Source organism: Prionailurus viverrinus, chromosome D2 (genome assembly GCF_022837055.1).
Source record: "Prionailurus viverrinus isolate Anna chromosome D2, UM_Priviv_1.0, whole genome shotgun sequence".
Lineage (NCBI taxonomy): Eukaryota > Metazoa > Chordata > Mammalia > Carnivora > Felidae > Prionailurus > Prionailurus viverrinus.
In genome coordinates this window covers 74,915,220-74,926,522 of record NC_062571.1, presented here as the reverse complement: position 1 = coordinate 74,926,522, position 11,303 = coordinate 74,915,220, and the positions used below count along the sequence as shown (strand labels likewise).

At 50.2% G+C, this 11,303-nt stretch overlaps 1 non-coding gene across 1 annotated transcript; it reads left to right on the top strand.

Moving 5' to 3' along the window:
• Nucleotides 1-6,828: 6,828 nt before the first annotated feature.
• LOC125148510 (U6 spliceosomal RNA) lies at nt 6,829-6,933 on the top strand. The gene has a single exon (XR_007145593.1). It is a non-coding gene; the product is annotated as a U6 spliceosomal RNA (small nuclear RNA).
• The last annotated feature ends 4,370 nt before the right edge of the window (nt 6,934-11,303 follow it).

Below are 11,303 nucleotides of genomic sequence, written 5' to 3'. Positions count from 1 at the left end.
TTGGGAGGGCGATGCGTCAGCTCAGTGAGGAGCTCTGGGCTGAAGACTAAGTTTGTTTCCTTCCGGTGAGGCTATTTCAAGAAATGGCATTTTCAGCGTAGAAACGGGTGATCTCTGTCGGGGCACTGCGTTCTGTGTCCTGCTGGTTCTGAGAGAAGGAGAGGGAGAGGGAAGAGGAGAGAACACACAGGGTCCCTGCTCATCCTGTGCCCCAACCCAGGCAGACAGGAGGCCGGAGACCCCCGGACCTCTGTCTCTCCCTGCTCACCGCCTCCAGCACCGGGGGGAAACGGGCCACACAGGTTCCCCGGGGGATGCGCACAACGCATGCACACCGGGACGCGGGTGGCTCAGTCGGTTAAGCGTCTGACTCTCGGTTTTGGCTCAGGTCATGATCTCCCGGTTTGTGTGTTCGAGTCCCGCGACGGGCTCCCTGCTGGCAGCGCGGAGCCTGCTTGGGATTCCCTGTCTCTCCCTCTCTTTCTGCCCCTCCCCTGCTCGCGTTCTCTCTCTCTCTCAAAATAAATAAAGACAAAATTGTAAAAACAGAAAAGAAATATCATGTGGGCCACATACGTCATTTTAAATTATCTAATAGCCATATAAAACAAAATAAGTTGAAAAAAAGGTGAATTTAATTTTAATAGGTTATTTAACCTAATATACCCAAGATATTATCACCTTATATTGATTTGTAATCAATTTAAAAATTGTTGAGATATTTTACATTCTTCTCTTATACACTAGGTTTTTGTGTATTTTACTCTCCTCGTGCATCTGAATTTGGACTAAGCCACACTTCAAATGCTCAGTACGTGTGGCCAGTGGCCGCCACACAGGACCACAGAGGCCTGGCTCATTGCTCTCTCCGGATTATCACGTACCTTCTGCATCAGGCCCCCCAAGGAACCAGCCAGCTCCCTGCTACCCAGCTGTGGTCATTGGCAACATCAGCTTTCCCCGGGACCCCTTAGAAATACAGAATCTCAGGCCTCACCCAGGGGCTGTTTAAATCAGAATCAAGGGGCACCGGGGTGACTCCGTGGGTTAAGCATCCGACTCTGGATTCGGGCTCAGGTCATAATCTCACGGTTCATGAGTTCAAACCCCGCACTGGGCTCCATACTGGCCGTGTAGAGCCTGCCTGGGATTCTCTCTCTCCCTCTCTCTGCGCGCCCCCCCCCCCCCAGCTCTCCCTGTCTCTCTGTCTCTGTAAATAAAAAATAATAATATATCAGAATCGAACTTTAACACTCTCCCTGGGTGATGGTGGCACAGAAACTCTGAGAAGCCTGTTGTCGTCTCTAAAGGACATCCGGGGGCAGGGGGCTCACTCTCCATGCCCCAGGAAGCTCGTGCCATCGTTAACTGGTTCCAATGATTAGAAAAGCACGGATCCCTCCTTTATCGAGTGTTCTCGATGAGCCGGACCCCGTGTTAAATGCGTCATACAAATTATCTCATTTAAGCCCAGGACCGCCCTCTGATACGGGGGCTAATTTTGGCTCCTTTTTTAAAGATGGATAAACGGAGGCCCCACAAACCAAAATGACTCACCCCAGATCCTGCGGCCAGCCAGCAGTCTGTCTCAAGGCCCATTTTCTTAGCCACTCACTATACCAGGGTTTCCCCAAAACTTCTGCCTGCCAGCTGCACCGAGGTGCTACTCAGAGCCGATTCAGAGCCCGGGACACTTTCCCGTCTCCATAGCAAAGGCAAGTGTCGTCGGGACTCAACCGAAATGGTCTTTGGCACCACGGCTTAATTTTTTGTGTGGGTTTCTTCTATTCCTGATTTCATTTCTTTTCATTTAATATTTCATTTATGGCTTGAGCAAACTCTGTTGGTAGCTGCCTACTCAGCATTTCCTTTTCCTCATCAAGATTTAGGACAAGTTTAGAAATTGGCAACTAAGCAAATAGGCAGAAATTAATAAAAGTCATATGATGTCATTAGATAGCTCAAAGGTTCCCAGTTTCCAATTAAATAAGGTAGATGGTTAGAGCAATTATGTAAGGTACACATATTACATGAGGGACCCCAATTATGCGAGGTTCACGTATGGGTACCCTGCTGAGGACGATCCTGAACTTGCACAAGATGTCACGAGACACCAGCGGGAAGGCAGGGTGATCAGACGGGGCCAAGTGAAGTGCAGTAAGCAAGCTATGAGTTTTTCCGCCTAACCGCTCTGTGTCAGGAAAAGCCCCAGAAAACCGGAAGAACGTTGCTTTCCACCTGTCTTTCCACCAAGGGCCTGGAAATGCCAACTGCTATTGTTTTGGAAGGATGATGTGGCACCACCAGGAGGCTCTACACGTCAGACCTATGGAAATAAAATCCCACATCACATGAAATGCCCGCACTGATTTTCTCCAAATTTAGAAACTATATCTGGGGTGGTCAAAGAAGATAGCGACTCTGTGGCAAACACAACTTCATGTGGGTCGGTGGGGGCGGGGGGGGCGGTGTGCTACGAGGAATCCCAGAGAAGTAGTCATCCTCCTGAGCAGTGGATGGTAACCAGAGGACCTTTCTCACGATCAGTTGATAAAGAAATGTCAAACCTATCCAGAAGTCACAAACAGAGAAAACAAACAGCAGTTTCAAAGAGGAGTCCCGAGTTAGCGTCCTCACTGCAGACAATCTGAATTGCAGCCCACGAGTTGTGACCTAGAGCCTTCTGACATGGGCATTTCTACACGGCTGCGGGCACCGGTTGATTTAAAGATGGGTAATGATCGCCCAGCACGATGATCCGGGGACTACAGTCAGTTGTGAAATACACCCCAAACCCCACCGCTGGCACCGCCAGAAGCAGCCTCCACTCCCTGGTCACTGTTGTTCTTCTGCTCACCAAACACCTTACATCCACGGTCGGGGTCCCTCCTGCAGGACGCGGGTCGGGGTCTCTAGAATAAGTGAGATCCCAGCCAGCAGGAAACTGGGATTTGGGTAACGTGCAACAGCTTCTCTGGGATAGAACCGACCTTTGTCACCACTGCATCCTCAAGACCTAGGATGATGCTTTGCTCCCGGGGCGGGCGGGGGGGGGGGGGGGGCGTTCAGTATAAAGTTGTCAACCGACCATCCTTGGAGACCTCACTCCTCTGTTCTAAAGCTCTTCATTGACAGCAGTGGCGACCACGGCAGCTAACATTTACTGGAGGTTTATTTTGTCCCAAACGCCATCCTAAACACTCTACTGACTTTACCCAAACATCAGATACCCCACCAGTGTGATGAGACCAGGACCATTATTCGTATCTGACGCACAGGGAAACCAAGGCACCAGAAGATTCCGTAACATGTTCGATACCGCCTGCCAGTAGGTGGCAGGACCAGGATTTGAACTCAGATGAGCCAGCCTCCTTATTTGGAACCACCTCGCTATAATGTTTCATTTTTATTTGTATTCTGGGCGTCGAGAAGCAAACAGTAACCCCAGACGCTCCTTTGGGGAAGGGAAAAAAGAAGGGCATTCTGCAGCAGAGGACGGCCACCCTCGAAATCTGTAGCCACCAACCCCACCCCCTCCCCACGACCCCCAGCAGCTCCATTCAAGGGCCCAAACATTCACTCATTCTGAAGTCCTGCTCTCCAGGAGTCAGGAACTGGTGGATGAACGGAGGAGAATGTCGATACAATGTAGCATTGAAATAAACTTCTACCCAGCAAGCTAGGCACTGAGCAGGGCGTGGGGACATCGTATGTGCTGTCGTCCAGCGGCTTCCAACCTGTCTGCCCCCACACAGACGAGGAGCTGGCCAGTTCTCATTTGAGCCCGATGGCGGGGTCAAGACGAAATGTGTTGGAGGCATGCAGAGGGGGTGAGATCATTGTGAGTTGAGGTCATTGCCATTCTTAGAGAGATGAAAGCAAAAAACAGCCCTGACAGATGACTCGAGTGTCCCTGTCATTTCTCAGCATTTCCCCGGAGATGCTTATTCAGAAGAAGTGGGAGGGCAATCTTTCCGCGGCCACATCTGTACAGCAGTCCTAGGCCGAGGACGCCCCCGAACTGCCTTTAAGCTCCCAGGGTTCCACTCTGGTTAGAAAACCTCAGAGGAATAGCATCTCGGTGAAGGGTGCGCAGGGCTGGTTGTGGTTAGTGGCTGGGGATCGCTGAGGTTCAGTGAGGTCAAGTAAGCTTCTTGAACTTGGCTCTGTCTTTGAATAACACATACCAACCGCTTTAACACTCCAAAGGGTAACCTCTAGTGCAAATAGCCTGGAGATCTTTCTCCAGAAGGGCCACAGGGGCACGCCCACTTCTCAGGGCCCTGCCCAAGGCTCTAGGGAGCACTTCCACCCTTCGCTGGACCAATTTTCCAAAGTGCTCTGTAATTAAAGCCTCCCAGAAGAGATCCTCTCCTTGTCACTGAGAAGAGAAAAATAGAGCATTCCTGCAACCGTTTGGTACCTTGGGCGGTGGGGCTTCATTTGTAGCCAGTTCAAGTAAAGGGCCACGATGGGAGCAGTAGAAGACAGTATTTTACAGGACAGCCCATCGAAGGCCCTTCAAGCATGTTCATCACCTTAAAATTTTCTTTAATGTTTATTTATTTTTGAGGGAGAGAGACGGACAGAGCGTGAGAGAGGGAGGGGCAGAGAGAGGGGGAGAAATAGAACTTGAAGCAGGCTCCAGGCTCCGAGCTGTCAGCGCAGAGCCCGACACGGGGCTCGAACCCACGAACCGTGAGATCATGACCTGAGCCGAAGTCGGGCGCTTAACTGACTGAGCCACCCAGGTGCCCTGCATGTTCATCACCTTTAAAGTGCAAAGGTAAAGGGGGCACCTGGGTGGCTCAGTCGGTTAAGCGTCCAACCTCGGCTCAGGTCACGATCTCACGGTTTGTGGGTTCGAGCCCCTTGTCGGGCTCTGTGCTGACAGCTCGGAGCCTGGAGCCTGCCTCAGATTCCATGTCTGCCCCCCGCTGCCCACACTCCATCTCTGTCTCTCCCTCAAAAGTAAATAAACATCAGAAAAAAAAATTTTTAAGTGCAGAAGTAGAGCTGACGTAGAGTTTGCTCTAAATAGAACAATTTGAATTGATTTTTTTCCCCTGTGGCACTTTTGCAAGAGAATAGCTAGTTTGGCCTGTGTGGCACCTGGCATGGAGCCCCTTAAGCATAATCTGTTTCTGCACAGCGCATGGGTTCATTCATTCACTCACCAGGTATTTAACGAGCACCTCCTAAATGCAAAGAGAGCCTGGAGAAAAAAAGACCAACAGGCCCTGCCTTCGTGGGGCTTGCGTTCTTGCGGGGGAGGCAGACAGAAAAATAATAAGATGTATCTGTTTATCCCATAATTTGTGATCCATACTGTGTAAACAGAGAAATAAAAAGGGACTCGTATGAGGAAGGAAAAGGTATAGGTTGGGTTCAGGCTCAAGAAAGACGTTTTTGCACAGGGAAGCTTCATACTGCATTCAGAAAGGAGCCAGTCTCGCACGGGGCGGGGGGGGGGGAGATCTTTCCGGTCTGAGGAATCGCTTGTGCCAATGTCCTGGGGCAGGATGGGGCACAGCTGAATTGGAGAGGCTGAGAGAGTAGCAGTGGGGCTGCACTATAACGAGTGAGAGAGAAGAGCCTGAGGGACTAGGCAGAAGCCAAGCCAGGTGCTCCGTGCTCTAAAGGCAGCCTCTCTTCTCCAAACTCCTGCAGGGTTTCACTCAGCATCTCAACACAACAGACCGGCGCCTAACTCCTCCCGCTCTCCCCCATTTAGCACCCCAGGAACACTGTCCCGTGGCTGTCAAAGAAAAACAGGCACCCTCTGGCCACCCTCTGCTTTGTTCCAGCAGCTTCCACAGCGATGAAAAGCAGGCTCCACAGAAAGAGCTTGGGTGATGTCCCCCCAGTGCGCATGTTCTTCCCACCCCATCGAGCCAGCCCGGGGTGGCTGCGCTCAGTATTCTGCCACAGTCGTTGATAATAATTGTTGCATTAATTGGTGCTGTCCGGACCAGACAGAACGTAAAAGATCCCACTGTGTCCAATAATTAATGTTTTTCCCTCACTGCAACGCCATTAATAAGGGGCCCTTCCAAGAAACGAGTAATTGGCTGGTTGGGCGTCATTAGGGTATTTATAGATAAGCTTTGGTCTGAAGACATAGAGGAAAGCTGATTATGTTTATTTAGACTCTATTATCTATCGCTAATGTGTTATCCTGCGTTGCGATCATCCCCATTCTCTGGGTCCTAATGATACAGGGCACACTCACAATGTGATTTCAGTGATCTGCAACGTGGCTTTATCTCTGCTGCAAGGCAGAGAGGGGGGACAGAGGGGACGGCTGTTCACAGGTTCCGCGTGCTCCCACTCATCCACCGTGAACCTTCTCTTTCCGCTGAGAAATTTAGAGCAAGGCTCTTGGAAGTACTAGAAAGACAGTTTCTCCTAATTAAACCTCAGAGGAGGGGAAGTTTCTTGGGTTTGTGATTATCTGAAGGGTTTTTGAAAATGTAAATCTGGTTGGGGAGACATCGCTTTGCAAAAATCGAAGGAAAAAGAGGCCGCCTGGATTCGAGATGATCTCTCAGTGGCAGCGGGTGACGAAGTCTCGCAGCTGATAAAACCTGGCCGAAATATATACGTCACACGAGATAAACACATGTGCTTCCGAGCGCTCTCTGGACCCCGGGAAGCGGGCACGGTGGCGTGGGGGGGCTGCTTTTTCTCCCAGAAGCCTCCGAGCCACTTGTCCGTTGCTAAAAGTTTTAGGAAAGATTTCTTACGTTATTTTTAAAAGATAGATGAGCACAACAGGGTGAGTGTACTTCATGTCATTGGATTGTACCGTTAAAAATGACGAAAACAGTGCTCGCTTCGACAGCACGTGTACTAAAATGGGAACGATGCAGAGAAGATTAGCACGGCCCCTTGTGCAAGGTTGACGTGAAAATGTGTGAAGCTTCCATATTTGGGGGTTTCTTTATGTTTCCAAGGAAAGGATTGAGTTTTTCTCATCAAAACTAGCTCTTTTCACAAATAAATTATCAGGTTATACTTGAAAAAAATGATCAAAACGGTAAGTTATATATATATGTACATATATGTATATATACACATACATACACTTATATATATACACACGTATAGATATACACACATATGTATACATATATATACACATGTATATATACACACACATATATATGTATACATATATATACACACGTGTATATATATACACGTGTGTATATATATGTATACATATACATGTATATATGTGTGTATATATATATATATATATATATACATAGCCCATTACTAGAAGAATAAATAGGATAATATAATTTGTAAGCAGAATTCAAAAGCATAAAGAAGCACTGGGCTTTTTTGCTTTATAACTGTGATGTATCTGATATTAATTTTAGCAACCAAACACTTCTAAATGGTCTCTTCTGCACATGAAACGACCCTCGTGTTAATATTCCGAAACCCTTACGTTCACCACAAAAAGCCAGGACAATTATTTTGTCGGTTGACTGAGCTGGACAGTCAGTTTATGGGGGTGGAAGAGCGAACTCAACCTGCCTCATTTTTACCACTTCCTGTTAAACTTGTTCTGTGGACAGTTCTTTATCCACTCCCGGCTGTTACTCTCACATGGGTCCCACAGCTTTTTGTGACTCTTATTTATTATAAAGAACCCAGTTCCATCTAATAAAGAAAAGTATAGCCCAGTGGGGATGTGCATCTACGTGCTGCACACGTGTGATGAGCTCCAGACATCATATTCACATGTCTCAAGGCACGGTGGGAGTCTCCGGCCCCGAGGCCAAGTTCAGGCTCGGCCCATGTCTCACAGCATGTTCAGCGGTGAAAGGTGCATAACCTCGTTAAGCTCAGGTTCCACACCCGTGAGATGAGGGTGCTGCTGTTGCTCTTGGAAAGATGTGAGACGACGTCTGTGGAGGCAGGTGCAGACAAGGGACCCTGCAAATATCCACCTCTCCCCATCTGCCCTTGTACATGTGAAAGCATCCGACCCGTACGGCCCTCCACTCACCGCCCCTGCCCTTGCCCCCGTGCTGTCTTCTCTGTGAAGAGCGCACTCGGGAGCCCTGACCCGCCTCTGGTTTTGAAATAAGCTCCCAGAGAGTTGACCTGTGCACGAAGGCGTGATGTAATTTTGCAAATTAAATGTGTAAGGCTTTTAGAAAAACGATGCCCTTTCCTTCCCGGCTCCCCACCGCTGGGAGCAGGTAATTTGTGGGCACATCTGTTGCCGGTGTTGGGGAATACTCTTGGAGATATTCCTAGATCCTGGCCTGGGGTCTAAAGGTTGAGAAGCTGGCTCCTGGGACCCGGCGATGCCTGCAGCGTCAGAATAACAGGAGTGAGGGGGAAGGCCTGGGAGCAGGGCTGGGGCTGGGCGGGTGAGGCCAAGGTGGCTGGGTGGGTCAGCAAGCGGGGAAGCCAGAAAAGACCAGGACCGCTGTCAGGGGCAGGAAAAGGAAGCAGGGGCTGCAACCCGAACATATACGTGCACCGTGTTCACCCAGATGCCATTTACCGGATTTCTCTGGCCCAGGCAAGCCACTTAACCCCTCTTGGCCACAGGAAGAGTGCCGGCCTGCTTCGCCCCCAGGCTGAGGTTGTGCTGGCTGGCAGCACTTTCATTTACGGAATGCCTTCTGGGCATTCGCATTCTGCCAGGTGCAGGAGGTGGAGGCGGGGAGGGTGCAGGATCAAAAAGAAAAAGAGGCAGCCTTGCCTGAAAGAACCCATCACTCTTCTTCCGGTCTTGCCCGGGCTCCTCATCTTTCTCGGCATAAAATCCAGACTCGGATCCGAGATCCACACGCAACTTTGGGATCCGGCCCTGGTGCCGCCCCTCGGGCAACATTTTGCAAATGCTCCTTTGCTACCCCGAGACAAAATCCGGAGGTCGCACAATTTTCCTACACGCTGAACCACTGATCGGGGTTTCAACCAACATAATGCCTTCACTGTAATATAAAGGTGGGAAAAGAGAAGTCATAGGCAATAAGACAATGTGAATTTCATCAGGTAACCTCCCTGGCCGTGACTTCACTAGTCAACATAAGGACCTGCCTTTGTGTGTGAAGCCATAGCCGATGCCACAGGTACAAACGCACGTGACAACAGACGTGATCCTCGGGAGACTCAAATTCCAAAAGCAATGGTGTCGCGTGGGTGACACGATTTCCCAACTTGGTGAACATTACTGGGTCGCGTTCCAAACAGAACACACAGGGCAACCTTCCCTTAATTTATATGACAGTTCCATTCCCAGACAAGGCCGTGTATGGCTGATACCCTGCCCGGGTGACCTTCAGTTTATATGAACGGGAGAGTTAAGTCCAGGGTAAGATGGCTTGCCACCTACATGAATATCCGTCAGGACACCCCAAAGTCGTGCAGGACCCAGGACGGCCCATTGCTCTGTGGGACTGTGCCATGCACTGCGTGAAGTCTCGCGTCCTCGGTGCCTGCTCACTGAGCCTGCGGCACCCCCCTCCCACAATTATCTCGAACGGTCTCAAGAGGGCAACGTTGCCCGCCTTGGGAATCACTGATCTAGCCCCTGCCTACCTCTCCAACACTGGCCTTGTCCTACTCTCTCCTCCTTCACTACATTCCCGGCCACATGAGCCCTTGGCCATTCCTGCAACACATCACAGGCCTTTGCCTACGGCATTCCCTCCCCCAGGAATGCTGTTCCCTAGCTGTTCACACAGCGGCCTTCTCACCCTTCGTGTCTCAGCTCACATAACATCTCCACGGAAACAGCTTGCCCAGACGCCCTATCTCCAGTCATGCGTGCATCCCCAGGCCTGCCAGTCTCAGCCATGGTCCCCTGTTCTTGTCCCTCACACGTCGTGCTGGAAGGATCTTTTTCTAGGTCGTCTTTCTCACCAGACGGGGGTCAGCAAACTTTTCTGTAAGGGTCCAGAGAGCAAACAGCTTAGGCTTTGCAGGCCATATGGTCTCTGTCACGGCAACTCCACTCTGTCCTTACAGCTCAAAAGCAGCCACCGACCACATGTGAACAAACGGGCATGCCCGTGCACCGATAAAGCTTTATTTAAAAAAAAAAAAAATTTTTAATGTTTATTTATTTTTGAGAGAGAGAAAGACAGAGCATGAGCGGGGGAGGAGCAGAGAGAGAGGGAGACACAGAGTCGGAAACAGGCTCCGGGCTCGGAGCTGTCAGCCCAGAGCCCGTCGCGGGGCTCGAACTCACGGGCCGCGAGATCATGACCCGAGCCGAAGTTGGACGCTTCACCGACCGAGCCACCCAGGCGCCCCACCGATAAAGCTTTACTTACAAAACCCAGGTGGCCGTCGGGTTTGGTCCACGGGCAGCAGTTTTTCAAACCCAACACTAGCCTGTAAGCTCCGTATTTGTCCAGTTTCCTCTTGAATTCCTTGAGTCTGCCACAGTGTGGAGCCAATGGGAGGAGCTAGAAGAGTGCGTGGTGAACACATGAGTTTGTGGTCCAGCTCGAATGAGGAACAACCGGAAAACACAAGAAAGGCCTTCCAATTCTTAGCACGTAGGGAAAGCATTTACACGCCCGTCACCCATCCAGCACTGAAGGAGTCTCGATAAGGAAGGGCAGGAGAATTCAGGGAGGGCTTCCCGGAGTAGGTGACCCTGAACAGCAGCTGAAGGAAGGATGGGATTTGGACCATGGAAGTCGTGGCCCTCACTTGTTCAATCGTTAATTCATTCCCTCATGGGAGGGACTTGTGATGACCGTCCCAGCAGGTGCAGGAAACACCAAGATGCACACGCAGCTCTGGCAGGGAGGGAGAAGTCCCTTGAGACCACGAGTGACAGTTGTTTGCTCTTTGAAGGAGTCACTTGAACTCCTTCTCTGAAACAAGAGTCAAGGTTATTCCCACCCTTCCCTCTTGGTTTTCTTCCCTCCAAAGCCCCAGGCCCTGCACTCCCTGCAGACCTCCTAACTGCTTGTCCTTCTTCTCTCTCTGCCTTGGCTTCTCAGAAACTCAGAGCCACATGGATGGTGCAGAGCCTTCCGTGGAACGGATGTGGCTGCCTCATCTCCCTTTCCCTGGGATTTCTCGTCAGCTCTTCAAGTTGTAACAGGCACACCTCTGCAGGGCAGCCCAAGTCCTCTCAGAGGTGAGCCAGGTGGCTTTCGTGTTAAAAAAAAAAAAAAAAATTGCAGAATATTCCTCCTGTCTCCCCACCTGCTCCCACCCTGAGCCCATTGTATTAACACTGAGCTTGTTTTGAAGTCGAGTTTAAACAGCCCAAGTGATTGTTGGTATTTCATAACTAGTCCATTTTCTAG